Source organism: Mastigoproctus giganteus, chromosome 6 (assembly GCF_048544385.1).
Source record: "Mastigoproctus giganteus isolate SK-2022 chromosome 6, ASM4854438v1, whole genome shotgun sequence".
Lineage (NCBI taxonomy): Eukaryota > Metazoa > Arthropoda > Arachnida > Uropygi > Thelyphonidae > Mastigoproctus > Mastigoproctus giganteus.
In genome coordinates, this window is record NC_143580.1 from 16825197 (window position 1) to 16843033 (window position 17837).

At 34.6% G+C, this 17837-nt stretch overlaps 1 protein-coding gene across 10 annotated transcripts in view; it reads left to right on the forward strand.

Moving 5' to 3' along the window:
* LOC150084011 (serine/threonine-protein kinase MARK1) overlaps positions 1 to 17837 on the forward strand; it is a 343303-nt gene that overhangs the window by 55488 nt on the left and 269978 nt on the right. For all 10 annotated transcript variants that reach the window (XM_090375845.1, XM_090375847.1, XM_090375850.1 and 7 more), the window contains exon 2: positions 6700 to 6801. The gene's annotated coding sequence lies outside the window, so the exon portion shown is untranslated. The remainder of the gene's footprint in view (positions 1 to 6699; positions 6802 to 17837) is intronic.

Genomic DNA, 17837 nt, shown 5'->3' on the forward strand with positions numbered 1-17837 from the left:
TTTTCACAGGTGCACACAATATTCTACTAGTTCTGGTTTTAACAAAACCTGTGGAAGGCATTTTGAATCTATTATTAAATTCTGTATTGCAAATATGACCGAAAACTTCTTCTTTAGTTGGCCTAAACTGCCATCACTAGTTATATGCAGTGTGTTAATATGTTGTGTAGGTAAGAAATGCTTGCATTAGAGTGGAAATACCAAATACTGCATTCAATGTTTTCTCTCAAATTTAAGTAAACCACTGTCCTTACAATTCTTTAGATACACCCTTTACATTTCTGCTATAAAGTGACAAACAGTTATGTATAATTTATTGGGGTTAGAATTGCAACTGTAATGAAGTGTAGTTGTGGGACTGTTAGGAAGTCTCATGAGATGTGTATTTGGAAAATCCTTTGAGTGCTTTATGAAGCAGACATTAGCTCATATATTTAAATGCAAGTTATGCTTCTTTGTAAGAGGAGTATTCAGACATTTGTGATATCTCCTCTAATCATAACTAACCGTAACTTTGCTATTAATTATTTACCCTTATTAATCCACAAGGACTTATAAATAACACATTTTTGCCTACCTCTGCAAGTTCTGAAAAGTTTGCTGTATATCCTATGAACTATACGGAATGAGGCTTACTGTTGCTTTCTGGATCTTCATGTAGTACTTGAAGGGTTTACTTCTTTGGGAAAAATCAGAATATTCCTTATTCATTCTTGTAGTCCTTCCTGCTTTCTTAAGGATGTACCCTTTGATTCTTGTAGGCATTTCTGCAGCTGTTTATGCTTGGTAAGGCCAAATAAATAACCATTTTGTATTTTGTGAGTTTCTAACTATTAAAATAATATTTTATTCTTAGTTTCTTGAGATAGCATCTGGCATATACAATATGCAGTTTAACAGTACTGATCCACCTCGTCCTGTTTTTATTATATTTAATTGCTGTTCCATAGACTGTAATATACCAAGTTCCATTCTGCTTTGTGTTCTACTTTTACACATACTTTTTTATTTTTTAGATTTAGTCCCATTTTGTAGCTTATCATTTTCTTTACTAGAACATACTACCTTACTAGCCATAGCTCTATTGTATCATATGATATTGTGACCTACAGCATTAATTTGGTTGAAATATACCTTTATTCATTGGCACAAAAATAGGCTTCAGTACCATCTTGTACATTAAGATACCACTATGGGTGCTGGCATATCTGTGCCGTACAGAACTAAAAATCAACCATCAGTTGAGGTGGTCTCTTTTCAATCCATCCTTTCACCTGTATATGAACTTGTCCTGTGTGAAGGCATTCCTTTGCCCATTCATTCATGGCTGTGAATCAACTTTTGATATATACCTCTTCCAGATGTTGGAGAATTTCTACTCTCCTTTGCTTTAAGAAATCAAATAACATTACATTGTTCAAGTTTTGGCATGCCTGTAACCAGGGCTCTAGTGGAGGGTATAACCTCTGATATATATTTTTTTTTTTTTTAGATGAATAGTGTATACCTGCTAGTTTTTGTAAGACTTGAAAAAAATATATATATATTATTAAAATATTTATTGAAAATTGAAAATAAATTTTTATTAGAATCTGATTCTTAGGCAATACTTAGTTTTATTATTTTTAAACACGTTTATTAACATACGTACACAAACTAGTAATATTGTTTAATTTCATGCCTGGAGATTTGTTTTAGTTTGTAGTCAGTTAGTACTGCTACCTATCAAAATGTAAGTGTGTTCATGGGATTCTCTGAATTCATGTTTCATAAGATAAAAAGAGTAAGGTTTTGTTGTGGTTGTGAAGGCAATCTTCTCATATTTACTTGAGTAAGCACTAAAACCTTGTATTTTTTTTTGCTATTAATTTTGCTATTCTTACGTATAGTTATAAATTTGTACATTTTTAAATTATAAGTACTCGAGTACATCACTCTTACTAAAGTTCATTTAAATATTTTTGGTTTTAATATTTATACTATGCATTTGCATAATATTATTGGAGGACAAGAAAAACATTTAGAGGAAAATGCAAATGCAGTGGTTATTGCAGCAGAAGAACCCAAATATTTTTAGAACTGCGTACTATAGAGTGGAGTCCTCCGTAGCCGAATGGTCAGGAGCGGGAGTGCAGTAGCACACGCTCTTCGAGTAGATTGGGGTTCAAGCCCCTGACTGCTGAATACGGTCGATCTGCCAACCCGCACTGGACCAGTGCGGCAGATTATGGTCCATTTCCCTCAGCATAAATTGTTGAGGAGGCTTCCATCCTGCAGTGGGTTGATAATGGCTGCACTTTACTTTTTTTTTTTTTTTTTTTTATTACTATATAGTGAATCAAAATTGACCATTTTCTGATCATGAAGATCTTATTAAATTACCTTTTTTTTAATAACTGCACCCCCCTAAGTAATTTATTTTATTTTGTGGTATCCCTACTCAATTCCCTGCTTGTTAGATCCAATTCTTTCTCTGTATATGTATATATCTAATATTAAAAAAAATGTTACATGATAGTTATTACAATAATATAATTATAAACAAAATTACAATTCATAATACAAAATTTTATATATATATATATATATATATATATATATATATATATATATAATTTTATTCTTTATATAGAGGTACTTTATATAGAGTAAATAAACATCAATCACCACAAAATTAAAAAGATACTGTATAATGAAATAAACAAATTTAAAAAAAATTAATAAGTTTAAGTAACTTAAACCCAAATTACATGGCACCCATGGAATGTTATTGTGGCACCTCTGGTTGAAAACCACTGGTCTAGATCTTGGTTCTATTTTTCACTCTCTGTATTCTGTAAGAATATAATAAATTATGTTGCAAAAGAAATGAGAGGGAATAAAATGATTTTCCAAATTGTTTCCTTAAATTCAAAATTAAGTATACTCATTGTTGAATCCATGAGCTTAAGCAACAAATCCATATTGATAATTTATCTGAAATTCCAGAATTTCACATGATCTATGTGAGTTAGAATTGCAAGGTTCCGAACACATTGAAAAAAAAAAAAAAATGTGCACACACTTTAAGCCTTCGACAAAGATATCCAAGCATTTTCACTTGGCACTGCCTTACTCATAGATTAGAATTGTCTGCGTCAGATGTCATTAAAGACGTAAGTGGAATGAATCATTTTAAAACATTTTTGGACAAACTTTACATTTGTCCAAAAGTGTGAGAGAGGCTACAGTTTAATTAATAATATTATAACCGATTTAAGGGCATCATTGCTAATTTCAAATGTGGCTAGTCTCATGTTTATTAATTCAAATGGGACCGCCTATTGAACAGTTTGATCATGGTTAGTAAATCATCGTTCGGCCACTAACTCAAGATCAAAAGTTTGCTCTTATGAAAAAGAAACTGAAAATGCATCATGCAAGGTTTTGTGAAATATTTTAAAATAATAAAAATGGAAAAATCTATGCAGTCAGTTTTCAGTATTTAATTCTTAACAAATAAGAATTTTTAAAAATATATTAATAGTACAGATTTTGTGTGATTTAATTTTTACTCATAAGCGATTTTTCAATGTAGTATTCCGCTGACACATCTCAGGGAATGTTGTTTATAGGAAAGATAAGTTGAGAGACAAAGTAGTATATCTTTGTACTAGAAAAGTGGAAACTTTTACCACTTATCTGTCGTTCAACAGCAAGTATAACAAACATTACTGGATACGCCTACAATATTGTATAGTTCGATGTTAATTGCCTAGTGGTGCACTAAAATTTTAATTTCATTGACTATCAGAAATTTTTCATATGCTGATTACCAAAATACAGAATATTATGTTGAAAAATTGCTTGTTTTATTCTATGCAAACGAAGCAAATTCGATTAATAAACCTGATATGCGCAGTATACCTTCTGCCTGTAACTGTGAATGCCATTTTGTGTCTGTTGCCATGCATTGCTCCTCACTCGGAGATCAGTCAATGTGCCCTGTTGTTTAGTTGAAGCATTAGTACCAGCCCCTAAATTTACACCGATGGTGGTGCATAATTTAAATACAGATAATGAAAATCTCATTTTCGGTTGACTTGCCCTCATGTGATTTGAAATCTACAAAGATTATAGCATTGCTTTTTGTGCAATTATTTTGCTTTAAAGTTGTAAACCAGGAGTTGAAAACATGATTGTTATGGCAAGTAAGAAATTCAGTCTGGTTACTAGTATTTTATAGGTCTGTCTAGCAGTTGTAGGTTGAACTTTAACTTCTTTGTTTTATGATAGTTGTGGTCTGTGTCTTGCAAGGATTAACATGACTTTGACAAAGTATGATGGACACAATCATGTTTAACTTTTGTTAGGATAGTGCAAAAATTAAAGCTGCTTGCAGAGAATGTTATGTAATTAATTTCTTATTCAACATTGACATTGCAAACTTTATCCATTTTTAAGTGATTAGGTAAAAAAAGTAAATACAGGCATACCTCGGTTAACGTTACCTCTGATAACGAAGCTTCGATATAACGAAGTCCGCAATTTCAAGCCCCATTTAACATAAAAAATATTCCAGTTTAATCACCTGAAATCTAAACAAACTGAAGAAATTACGGAAACCTTTGGGGCTTCTTGTGGTTGGTTCGAGAAATTTAAAAAACGGGCCAGGATTCATAGTGTAAAATTAACAGGAGAAGTTTCCAGAAAAACTAAAGGAAATAATTGAACGGGAAAAATTTCCACCAAATTTGGTGTTCAATGTTGACGAAAGCGGTTTGTTCTGGAAACGGCTACCAACAAAAAGCTTCATTTCTATTGAAGAAAAATCAGCTGTTGGGTTCAAAGCAGCCAAAGACCGTTTAACGTTACTCTTTGGATCAAATGCCTCTGGCGATTATAAATTAAAATTGTTATTAGTTTACCATTCAGAAAATCCGAGGGCTTTAAAAGGTAACATAAAAATGAATTTACCTGTAATATGGAAAGCAAATAGAAAAGCGTGGGTTATCAAGGAGTTATTTACTGATTGGTTTGTTAACCACTTTTGTCCTGAAGTAAAACGGTATTGTCAAAAAAACAACTTTGAAGAAAAAGCTCTTTTGTTGTTAGACAATGCTCCGGGACATCCTACTGATCTTAACACGTTGGACACATGCATTCCTGTCAAAGTTGTTTCTTCCAGCAAACACAACTTCCCTGATTCAACCATTGGATCAGGGAGTAATAGCATCATTTAAAGCTTATTATCTGCGTCGAACATTAAGCAGTTTAACTGAACTAGAGGATAAAGAGGAAATGACAGTTAAAACTTTTTGGAAAAACTACACCATTAAAAACGCAATTGAAAACATTGATAGTTCTTGGAAAGAAGTCACTAAGAAATGCTTACATAGAGTTTGGCGCAAAATATGGCCAGAAGTTGTACTAGAAGAAGAAAATAACATCCAAGAAATTAGAAATGAAGTTATCCAGATGGCTCAATTAATAGGTTTCGAAAATGTCGATGAAGAGGATGTTAGAAATTTATTGAATGCAGAAGATGATGGTTTTTCAGTGGAAGATTTAGAAAACCTTGTTAGCAACGAAGACAAAGATAATGAAGACGAAGTTAAAGAAGTTCCTGCTGAAAAAGTGTTAACAACCAAAGATTTAAAAAGGTGCTTAAATGACATTGAAAACGTTTTAAATTTTTTTAGTGAAAATGATCCTGATTTAGGAAGAAGTTTTATTGTTAAGCGATCAGTGTTAAATGCAATAACTCCATATAGGCAATTGTTAAATGAAAGAGAAAAAAAGCATAAGCAATCAACTTTAGACTCATATTTTAAAATGTGATTTCACTTTGTATGTAAGTTGACTGTTTATTTAATAAAACTTTTCTTTGTTCGAAAATAAAGCTTTTCATTTTCTTTAAGTAGGAACGTATCCCTATTCTGGCCATAGTATTTTTACCTCTGAAAACGAAGTTTCGCTTAACGAAGTAATTTCGTGGAACGCATCCTATTCGTTATTCGAGGTATGCCTGTATTCAAAGATTGTTCATGTGTATGATTATTTGTAAGTTGAGAAGTGACACTGATTTATCATCTCTTTTGTTTTTTTGATGTATTGTTTTCATATGCTGTTAATAGTTAGTATATCATTTGTAATTAATTTAAAAAGCTGTCCAATTTCATAGTGTGAGGTTGTTGGTACTAGTTGCTTTTTGAAGTTGGCATTATACCAATTTAACATGAACAAGAAAGGTACATGCTAGTATTTCCACCTCATTATCTGACTCGAGTTTACTGATTAGTGGCTGTCAGTGCATGTTGTAAACTGTCTTCAGTTTTACGTTTAATTATAAGTTTGTGCTCTAGCTGATATATTGCAACATTTTAATTTTACATTAATATTATTTTTCCACTTTCGAAATAAAAAAACAAAACAAAACTGAATATTCTTCAGTTCAGGTGTCTGTAAATTGCTGAAAATGCAACAAAAAAAAAAAAAAAAAAAAATACTCTTAATTTGAAGAAATACTTTTATTTCTGGAAGATTCCAGCTTATCTGAGTGGTTACCAAGTATAATTACTGCCTTATTTATGTGCCAGAAGGTAACATAAATAGTCTTTATTGCTTAATTTTTTTGCCTAAAGTTAATATTATTTAATTTGGATTTGATCACTTGTGGAAACAATTGTAGTTATAAGCTGATACTAGTTTTTATCTCAGGCTGCAGTTTGGAAGAATATACTGGTGACACAGAAGTATTATTCATGAAGTTGGATGGAAACAAATACCTTGTCAACTGGACAGTCTAAAATTTGTCCCAGGGTAACTATTTATTTATTTATTGATTGCCAAATTAAAATTGGCGTGTTTAGAAGAGTTATTTTTTTAAATAAATGAATTAAATTTCATTCTGTTTTCTAACATCCCATGCTTTATTTTTTTATATATATATATATTTAAATAATGTTGAAATAGTTGGAAAAACAGAATATTTCATAATAAAAATAAAAAGGTGGGTACAGCATACATCAGGGGCAGCAAAAAGCATATTCCTCTACATGATGCTTGAAATATAATCATATAAATTACAATAAGGTATAAAATAAAAATAAAATAATGCCAGCGGTATGGCATGACAAGAGCGAAAAGACAAAATTAAACCTAATTTCAAATCAAGCAGGGTGTTGTTGATGCGATAAAATCCATAAGCAAAATTGCTCACACACAAGTCAATCTCCTACTTATAGTGCCTGAACTTCCTGCATATGGTATGCATACGGCCCATGTTCATGCAGTGTGTGCCAAATGAAGGTTTTGCGATGACCCATTCTTGCAGCAGCTCTTTGATATTCAGCACCTCTTCCTCTGCTTGTGTAGAATATGTTTGGAGCTGGCCTTGGTCACGATGCCCTTTCACTACATCTCATTCCCTCAAATTATGGATGATGTTTACAAACACAAGCCAATTAGGGTGTCTCCTTGTTGGAAAACAATGCTGGTATTTGGTGGCCAAAGCTATAGCATATCCTTTACATACATCACACGCAAAGTGAATATCTGCTAATGTTAATGCTCTTCTACTCTCCATACATGTAGTGAAGTTACTGTACCACAGCAACAATCCCTTTGTTTCCACCTTACATTTTCATCAGGCATTTCATAAAAAATAAAGTAAGGCAATTTACATTTTTCGCAACAGTCTGATTTGCATACCCTATGTTGTGATGTTGGCAAAATGCTAGAAGTGGAAATGATGTCACTAACCTGTTTAATGCTCTAACTCAAAGTCACCTTGTTGGAGGATGCTGGTATTTGGTTGCTGTAACTCTAGCATTCCTTTCACATACCCCATATGCAAACTGAATGTCTGAATGTTCTGCTCACGTTAATGTTCTTCTGCTTGCCATACATGTAATGAAATTACTGTACTACAGCAACAATCTGTTTATTTTGCAGCCTTAAATTTTCATTGCGTTTTGTAAAAAAAAAAAAAAAAAAAAAACCCCAGTATGACATTACATTTTGTGCAGCCATTCATTTGCATACCGCGCTTTGTGATATTCGTCATTTCCACTTCACATTAGAAGCCAAAATAATGTCACTAATTTGTTTTAACTCTCTAACTTAACCCATTGCTCCAACTTTAAACTGAGTGTAGACTTTACTTGTATTTTAGTGAACCAGTCTCTCAATAAATGTCGATGTTGATTTCAAGGACACCCTGGAACAAAGTGTGGTACACCAGTAAAATTGTTCATTTGTCATTCTCATGTAAATACTTAGTTTAACGTATTATTTTGTTTTAGTATTAGTAATGGCATGGTATCCAAAGATTACTCAGTGTCCTTCATTAGCTTTCTTTATATAACTCTCAATCAGGTCTCCTTGCAGGGTTCTAGTTTCCAATGACTAAAATTTTCAGAACTCAAGTACCTCTTGGTAAGCATACTCTTTTTATCCCTGACCAATCTTATTGCTCTTCTCTGCACTTGTTCCAACAGATTATTATTATTATTAGCATATGGTGCAAGGAAGCCTGAGGCATATGCTGCACCAGCAAAAAAAAAATTTCTGAATTACCGAGAGAGAGAGAGAGAGAGAGAGAGAGAGAGAGAGAGAGAGAGAGAGAGAGAGAGAGAACAAGAATCAGAAGTGGAAGGGAATCACCAAGAAAGAGAAGAATGATGATATCCAGCTCAGGACCCTCGATGTGCCAAGTGCATATTCACCAGATGTGTATGATATAGATGGGAGATCTATATTATTCCTGAAATTAGACTTCTACACCTGTAATGATCAAGATGTGGCATAACTGTAATCACCACCTTGACCTTTCTGGCAAAATTCCTGTATATCACTGACAGCACTCCATGAGTTCTGACCTAGTATCCTGTCTGCACTGCTCTGAGAACTTCATATCAGACTGTACAATTACATGAGGTCTTTTTTGTTCTCCACCACCTTGAATGTGATACCACCTAAATGATATAGTATATTAGAGCTGCTACCCATGAACTCTCCAGATTTACTGTGGAGAATCTGTTTTTTTGACTCAATTTGATCCCCTTCTCTGTCTTATTATACTAGAATTGGTACCGTAGTTTTTCCATCTTTTTTTGCAAGGACATATTTTTCTGTCTTTTTATTTTCTCAAAAAATAGTAAAACTGCATTGTAATTAGAATTTTTTTCATAATTTTTATTAATGAATATGGTCATGGTAAACACTTATAGTCTGTTGTTCAGTTAGCAATAAACAAAATAGAGAGAAAAAAACTTTATTCTGCAGGTTTTCATTTGCAATACAGCACACCTTACAGCCCAGGAATTGATACCTTCTTTCAATTTAGAAAAAAATAAAGATTAATAAAAGAACTTAAGTTTATTAAAAAGTAATATAATTAAATATTTATTTTTAACGAAAAGAAATTACCTGTTTTCAAGTCCTAATTCGTGTTTCAGAGAGAGTCTAGAAATATGAGCCAAAAAACAGTCTCCTTCCCATCTGTAAATCAGTAAAGGCCACCTTCTTTGTCGATCACAATTAAAGATGAATGAGAGACAAGCATAGAGACAATATTCATGAATGTGAAAATGAGTTGATGTGGTGACACTTTAATGTTAGCTAAAATACATATATAAAAAAAAATTAAAATAAAGTTAGTGCAGGTTTACACGTTGTACTAGTGAAGTGATTTGTAGGCCAATGTGATCCACTGAAATGTTACAGCTTCAGATATTTAATACTGAAGAAGCTGTGTAGCAAGTAGCCAACAGAGTTTTTGGAAGCGTTTTAAGTTAACTTAAATATAATTGTATTTGGAGAACCAATTTATCATCCAATAATTGCTCTTTGGAGAACAAGTTTTTTAATCAAATTGAAATGAATCGATTTTGCAAAAAAAAAAAAAGTTTTCAGTTGAAAATAAAGAAATAGATATTTTGCAGCTCATTCTTGGCATTTTAATAATTCCTCATAGCAATGCCAAATTTCAGAGAATGTTTAACCAGATAAAAAAAAAAAAAAAAAAAACCGGAATCCTATCTTTCTGATGCTGTTTTGGAAATGCACTTGGATTAGCAGAGGGTCATGCTGATCCAAGTCTGAATGGCATTGCCAGTGCTATAAATGAAACTTTGACTTAACATTTCTGAAGAGGTGCAAAGTATGCCAAAGCATCTTTCTTGAAGCAATCATAATCATTCGATGTTTAAAAGACGATCCAAACATAAATGTACCATACAGACAAAAATATTTTAACTAAGCTCTGTTTAACCTTGTATTTAGCAGGGATAAGGAGGTGATTATTCCCTTGTATAAGGCAATGGTTAGGCCACATCTTGAGTACTGTATACAGGTCTGGAGGCCTCATTTCAAGAAGGATGTAGAGCTGCTGGAACGGGTACAGAGAAGGGCAACAAGATTAGTGAATGGAACAAAGGGTTGCTCTTACGAAGAAAGGCTTAAGTTTTGCAAATTACAGAGTCTGGAGACTAGGCACCGGCGAGGTGATCTGATAGAGGTGTATAAGGCTTTGAATGGTTTGAGCATGCTCAATGCCAATGGGATTCTTCATCTTGCTCAGAATAATTAGCTCAGAGGGCATAAATTCAAATTGAGGAAGGACGGATGTCGGATAGATGTGCGGAAATTTGCCTTTGGCCAGCGGGTGGTTGGTTGGTGGAACCGACTTCCATCACTTGTTGTTGAAGTTGATAGCCTAAACAAATTTAAGGCTCAACTGGACAGGTATTTCGAGCGAACGGAGGGGTGAAATGGGAGTGGTGTTTTTTTTTTGGCTGTTGCTGAATAAGCTTGCTTTCTTGCATCATATGCCTCTACTAATGATAATGCTAATGCTAATTTGCCATGGAGGGGGGTCAGTTCCACCCCATCGCGATTTGTGCTTCATCTATTCTGTTCACACAGCTGAAACTCCATTTTTGAAAATGGTTTCTGTGAATTTGTTACAGAAAATTCTAGAAATCTGTTAATTATTGCACAATTAGTAAAAATTTGATTCAGGTAAACAAATCCCTCCCATCCAATTATTGTCCCATTGCAATTACTTCTACTCTTTCTAAAGTAATGGAGAAATCAATTAACTGCTAACTCTTAAACTACCTACAAATCATCTGTCTGATCAACGATCGCCAGTATGGATTCTGTCAGTGTCGATCCACTGGTGATATTCTGACTTATATTACCCATTTATGGACAAATTCAATGGAAAACCATAAGCTTCCATCTTATGGTTTGTCAACTGTTTTTTATAATTGGTTATCCAGTTTTCTCTCTGATCGCTCACTGAGGGTGATGATAGATGGCTCTCTGTCTTCTAACTTCTCCACTAATGCTGGTGTCCCCCAAGGTTCAGTTCTTTCCTCCACTCTTTTCCTCTTGTATATTAATGACCTTCTTCCATTGACTGGAAATCCTATCCATATTTTTGGCGATGATAGCACATTGCATTCCGCTTTCCATTTTGAGAAACCTTGCTCTGCTAAATCAGCTTTAACTTCTCGAATATCCGCTACCAATTCCTTAAATGCCACTCTCCAGGTAATTCTCCAGTGGGGCAAAGACAACTCAGTTGATTTCAATTTTTCTAAAACTCATTCTTGTCTTATATCTTGCAAAAAGGATTCTTCTGCTCTTGTGCTTATCTTTGGTGACACTCCGATTTCTAGGCAAAATGATCTATCTTTTTTGGGTATTACCACTTCTAATCTCTCTCTTGGCACAAGCACATTACAAATATTGCTTCCTCTGCATCTAAAAAACTTGGTTTTCTCTTTTGCTCTCGGTGTCACTTTTCTTTCAAACAGCTGTTCACTCTGTACAAATCGCAAATCTGCCCTACCATGGAATATTGTTCTCACATCTGGGGCAGTGCCCTCAAAACCTCTATCAGGCTTCTAGATTCCATTGAGAAGAGGGCAGTTAGGTTAATTAATGACTCATCTCTAACAGAGTCTTTCCCCTCTCTGTCTCATAGATGTACTGTTTCTGCTGCATGCCTTTTCTACAGATACTTCCATGGGCACTGTTCTTCTGAATTGGCTTCTATAATTCCCGCTCTCTCTCTCTCTCTCTCTCTCTCTCTCTCTCTCTCTCTCTCTCTCTCTCTCTCTCTCTCTCTCTTCAAAACAGTCCGAACATGTGCTGCCACCAGCCAACATCCATTTACTGTCCAACTTCAAACTCACAGAACCAAGTTTTCATCTTCCTTGTTTATTCATTCAGCTGCCATTTTCTGGAACAACCTTCCTTCATACGTATTTCCTGAAAATTACAATCTACAGTAGTTCAAGTCTAATGTCAACAAATATCTTTCATCTTCTCAACCTCGAACACAAGCATGGTACTAAGTACTATAGGTTCTAATACCTATCATGTTTGGGGTTTTCATAAAAAAAAACCCAGTTATATGCACACATTGATCGACATGCTATGAAGTAATTTTAAAGTGCATGGCAGTAAAGCAGAAGTAATTTTTCTTTACTGTTGAGTGTGCTCTTCCATATAACTCTCTGGTTTCATGACATTTGGTGCATCGTCTGTAATCAGACTATTTATGCATGAATGCACTGCACATTTCATGCAGTGAATGCTGCTGTTAGTGACTTGTGCTTCTCAAATCAGAGCATAGGTTTAAGGGTGCAGTTTTTAAATTTCTTTCACTCTCTGACAGGTCTAAATTAAGTTTTAATTTTCAAAAATTAATTAAATATATGTATTTAATATAGAACATGGATTTCTTATAGTTGTGTTCATAAAATATTGAAATTATAGATGACATCAAAAAATAAACAATTTTGGATTATTTTTTTGCTAATTTTTCATATTTTTGCAGGCACAGAGAAGAGGAATTTAATTTTTTTCATGACCATAGGATTACCTATGGACATGTATTTTTATATTAAAATACAACTTCTGGCTGTATTTTAATATAAAAGTACTGTATATATATTTTGTCAGTGAAATTTAATTGCTAGTGCAGTGTAGACTAAAAAATCCTTCTGCTTTTTCTGAAAATTTCATTTTCTTCCTGTTTTTTTGGGAAGAATGCTTGCTTTTTGGATAAAATCTCGTGTTTTGGCTTTAAAAAACCTGCCCACAAACACCTTATTTACAGCTTTTGAAGATTAGTGTTGGCAGCATTCAATAGCATGCCTTGATTCGTGTCATTAATCATCCTGCCAACTTTGTATCATCTGCACACAAATATTATGCTTGATATTCCTTCAACAATATTGTTAGTAAACATGAAAAGCAATAAGAAGCACAGTACCAAAACCTTTAGTAACTCCAAGTATAACATTAGTCCAAGAAGAGCAATTCCCATTGATAAACAACCTCAGTCTTCTTCCCCGACCATCCCTTTATCCATTGTAGTACCTTATCCCTAATATTAGAGAAAAGGCGTCAAGCATTGGGGTTAAACATACTAAAATAGTATTGCCACAACCAACAACGTAAAAGTTTATTAAAGCAAAATAAAATAAAACAGATCAGGCTGTGTTAAAAATTAAGACAAATTAATTAAGACAAAAACAAAGTTAAAAACATAAAATCAAGCAGAAGGCAACTTTCGAGACAGAACTTCTTTGTCAACTTACTGAAGCTTATGAGAGCAGGTCAACTATAATACAGAGAGGTAAGGTCTTCCCATAACAACTTCATGCTGCAATTGCTGTAAAACTGCATTTCTGTGAAGAGGATTTTGTATTACTTCTTTATCCAGTGACTCTATTATGTTCTCTCAAACAGAAGTCAAGCTTATAGGTGTCCATTACTCACTTCTCCCTTTATGAATAGGAGAGCAATTTGCCATTTTCAATATGAAATCTTTCTTTCTTTGTAAAAGTATCTTTTTTGTGTCCCTGACCAATCCTGTTGCTCTTCTCTGCACCCATTCTAACACATCTACATTCTTCTTGAAATGAGGCTTCCATGTTTGTATTGCAGTACTCAAGGTGAGATTATTTATAGTAAGACTAGGTATTTATATTAAATTTTTCAGATTTTAGAGAGATATACCAAGTGGTTGAGCAAATTTTGAAAAGCATATTTCAATTAATATTAAGTGCTAACAACAACTTATTTCTTGAATATTTAAAAATGATTGGAGGTAATGTTAGTGCTTAAAATGTTAATAACAGTTCAATTTGTTAAATTTGAACAAATGACAATAAACAAAGGCACTGTGAATGTTGTCTTGTATGGTAATGTCATTAGTTAGTTATTTGGTTTTTAGGAGCATTAGCAATTAAGGCCATATTGCTCCAGGGATATGCAGTGGTCATTCCCTGACAGTTCCGTCTCCTCCGTATTTGGTGGTCACGGGGGTAATGTCATTGCCTAGTATGATAATGTCAGTGCTTTGTATGGCAATGTCAATATCAGACAAAATATCAGTGAATGTGCTTTATAGAAAATATACTTTCACCTTTGGAGATAAAAACCTCATCTTCTTAAGCAATGATTATAATGAGGTATATGCAGTCTTTGTCATAATGTTTTGATTTTATTAATGTGCTGTGGGAAAAATCAGTTTTGTCACATATAATGGCAAAGATTATTAAATTTCATTTTTGTTGCCATTATAACTAGAGTATAGCAACAAGAAACTAACAGATTGCTCAAGGTCACTCATTAGTAGGTCCCTTCCATAGCATTAGTACAGATTTTTAAACCAAGTAAGTTAACTTGATGTGTCTCTTTTTCTTCCTTTAGTTATGCACCTGATTAGTTGTATGACTAGTTATGGTGAAGGGGAAAAAAAAAAAAAGAAAAAAAAAAAAAACACTGTGTAGAATTAAATGTATTATTTGTGTACATCAGTAATCAAGCATAAATTTTTTTCAGCTGTGTCTACACTGGGCATTTTTAATCTCTTTACTCTCAGCTGTTGTAAAGTGACATTAAACTATTCACTGGTTATACAAGCACAAAGTGACATGTGCAGTCTTAATGACAAGCCACATAGCTGTAATTTGCACTAAGTTATGAAGTTTCCTTACTAAGAGATCTCATTAAAAGAGAGAAATTTAAAGTAGTAGTAGTAGTGGCAAATGATTCAAGAAAGCCAAAAAAAAAGGAAAAAAAAAAAAAAAAAAAAGAAAATCCTACACACTTTATCCATCCATATCCTCCAAGAATTTGCCTAGTTTTACCTTCAATTTATTCAAACCATCCACTCTCAGGACAACATATGGAAAACTGATCCAACAATCAAATACCCACTGGCTGAAGGCAAACTTTGCACATTTATCCTGAAACCATCCTTCCTCAACTTAAATTCATTGTGTGTGTGTGTGTGTGTGTGTGGTCAAAGCAAGAGGAAGAATGCTATTTACATTCAGCTTACTCAATCCATTTATGGCCTTAAACACCAAGCAGATCACTCTGCAGGTGCCGAATATCCAGACACTGCAATTCGCAGAACTGAGTCCTTTCTAGTAAGAAGACTCGTTTCTTCCCTTAACCAGTTTGGTTGCCCTACTCTGCACCTGTACCATCAGATCTACATCTTTCTTAAAGTGAGGCCTCCAGACCCATACCCTAACCATGGCCTTGTACAAAGGGATAATCACCTACTTTTCCCTGCTAGTAAAATATCTGTATATCATTGACAAAACCCCATGAGCTGTTCTGGCAGCATGTCTGCACTGCTGAGAGAATTTCATATCTGACTGAACAATTACCCCAGGTCCTTTTCATTTTCCACTACTCTGAGTGTAGTAACATAGTTGATAAGTTACTCTGGGATTACTGTTACCCATATGTTAGTACCTTGCATTTGTCAATGTTAATCTTCAACTGCCATTTCTCAGTCTATCAACCCAATTTTCCTATATCTTGTTGCAGTAGCTCACCCTGATTACTGTAGTTAACCAGCCTGCCAACCTTTGTATAATCTACAAACTTTGACTTTAAGCTTGATATACCTTCATCAATATCATTGATAAATATGAAAATAACAATGGGCCTAACATTTAACTCTGGGGGACTCCACTGATAACATTAGTAAATGAACCGCAGTGAGCATGAATAACCACTCTCTGTCTTCTTCCACTTAACCATCCCTTTATCCTTAGCAGTAACTTGCCCTTAATGCCACATTGCTCCAGTTTGTACAGCAGTCTTTTATGTGCAACAGCATCAAAAGCCTTCCTGAAATCAAGTATATGGTATCAAAATTATTTTCTGCATCCAGTTTCATTGTCTCTGCATTATATTAACTTATCAGATTGGTTAGACATGACTGCCCCTTAACAAATTCATGCTGAGACTGCAGTTTAATTGCATTGCTGTTCACATGGTCCTGCATTACTTTAATCAGTAACTCCATTATTTTTCGTGGAACAGAAGTTGTTAAGCTAAGAGTTCTGCAGTTACTAATGTAACCATTTGATCTTGGTTTATGAATTGGGGGTGCATTCGCACATCTCCAATCCTTAGGGACCTCCCCTCAATCTAAGGATGCTATCATAATTATGGCTAAAGGTTTGCCTACCCCCTTTGCTGCCTCCCTTAATATGATTGGATAGATCCCATCCACCCCAAGTGCCTTATTAATTTAACAATTTCTCTTCTGCTTTCCGTTCAGTTGTTTCAAAGTCATTTATCTTCCCATTGGAATTTGATAAACGTCTGACATCCTCTCACTTAACGAATTCCTCATCTGTGAAAGTAGATGCAAAATACTTATTCAGTTTGTCAGCATTCTGACAAACTGAATAAGTTAACCCATTGTCATCAACTGTCCCAATGTGATTCAGTCCCTTCATTCTACTGTTTATGTAAGCATAGAAGTCTTTGCTGCTTTTCTTTGCCAGAGACTTCTCATCTGTATTAGCTTGCCTAACCTCCTTTATGACTTAATTACTAATTTATATTACTAATCTATCTTCGCGTATCACTTGATAATTTATATGCATCCCCTGTACTTTTCTTCTCTGTCCCGTGTCTCAATAGTTAGCATTAGCATTAGTAGAGGCATATGATGCAAGAAAGCAAGCTTATTCAGCATCAGCCAAAAAAAAACAAAAAAAAAAAACACACCACTCCCATTTCACCCCTCCGTTCGTTCGAAATACCTGTCCAGTTGAGCCTTAAATTTGTTTAGGCTATCAACTTCAACAACAAGTGATGGAAGTCGGTTCCACCAACCAACCACCCGCTGGCAAAAGGCAAATTTCCGCACATCTATCCGACATCCGTCCTTCCTCAATTTGAATTTATGCCCTCTGAGGTGATTATTCTGAGCAAGATGAAGAATCCCATTGGCATTGAGCATGCTCAAACCATTCAAAGCTTTATACACCTCTATCAGATCACCTCGCCGGTGCCTAGTCTCCAGACTCTGTAATTTGCAAAACTTAAGCCTTTCTTCATAAGAGCAACCCTTTGTTCCATTCACTAATCTTGTTGCCCTTCTCTGTACCCGTACCAGCAGCTCTACATCCTTCTTGAAATGAGGCCTCCAGACCTGTATACAGTACTCAAGATGTGGCCTAACCATTGCCTTATACAAGGGAATAATCACCTCCTTATCCCTGCTAGAAAAATTCCTGTATATCATTGACAAGACACCATGAGCTACTCTTGCAGCTCGTCTGCACTGCTCAGAGAACTTCATATCTGCCTGCACAATTACCCCCAGGTCCTTTTCATTCTCCACCACTGTCAGTGTAGTACCGCAGAGTTGATACGTTGCTCTGTGGTTCCTGTTTCCCATATGTAGTACAGGTGACCCCCGCTTAATGCTGATCATTCGTTCCGGAAAAACAGAGCGATAAGTGAATCCGCGCTAAGCGAGCGCCGCTTTCCCATAAGGTAACATATGTATT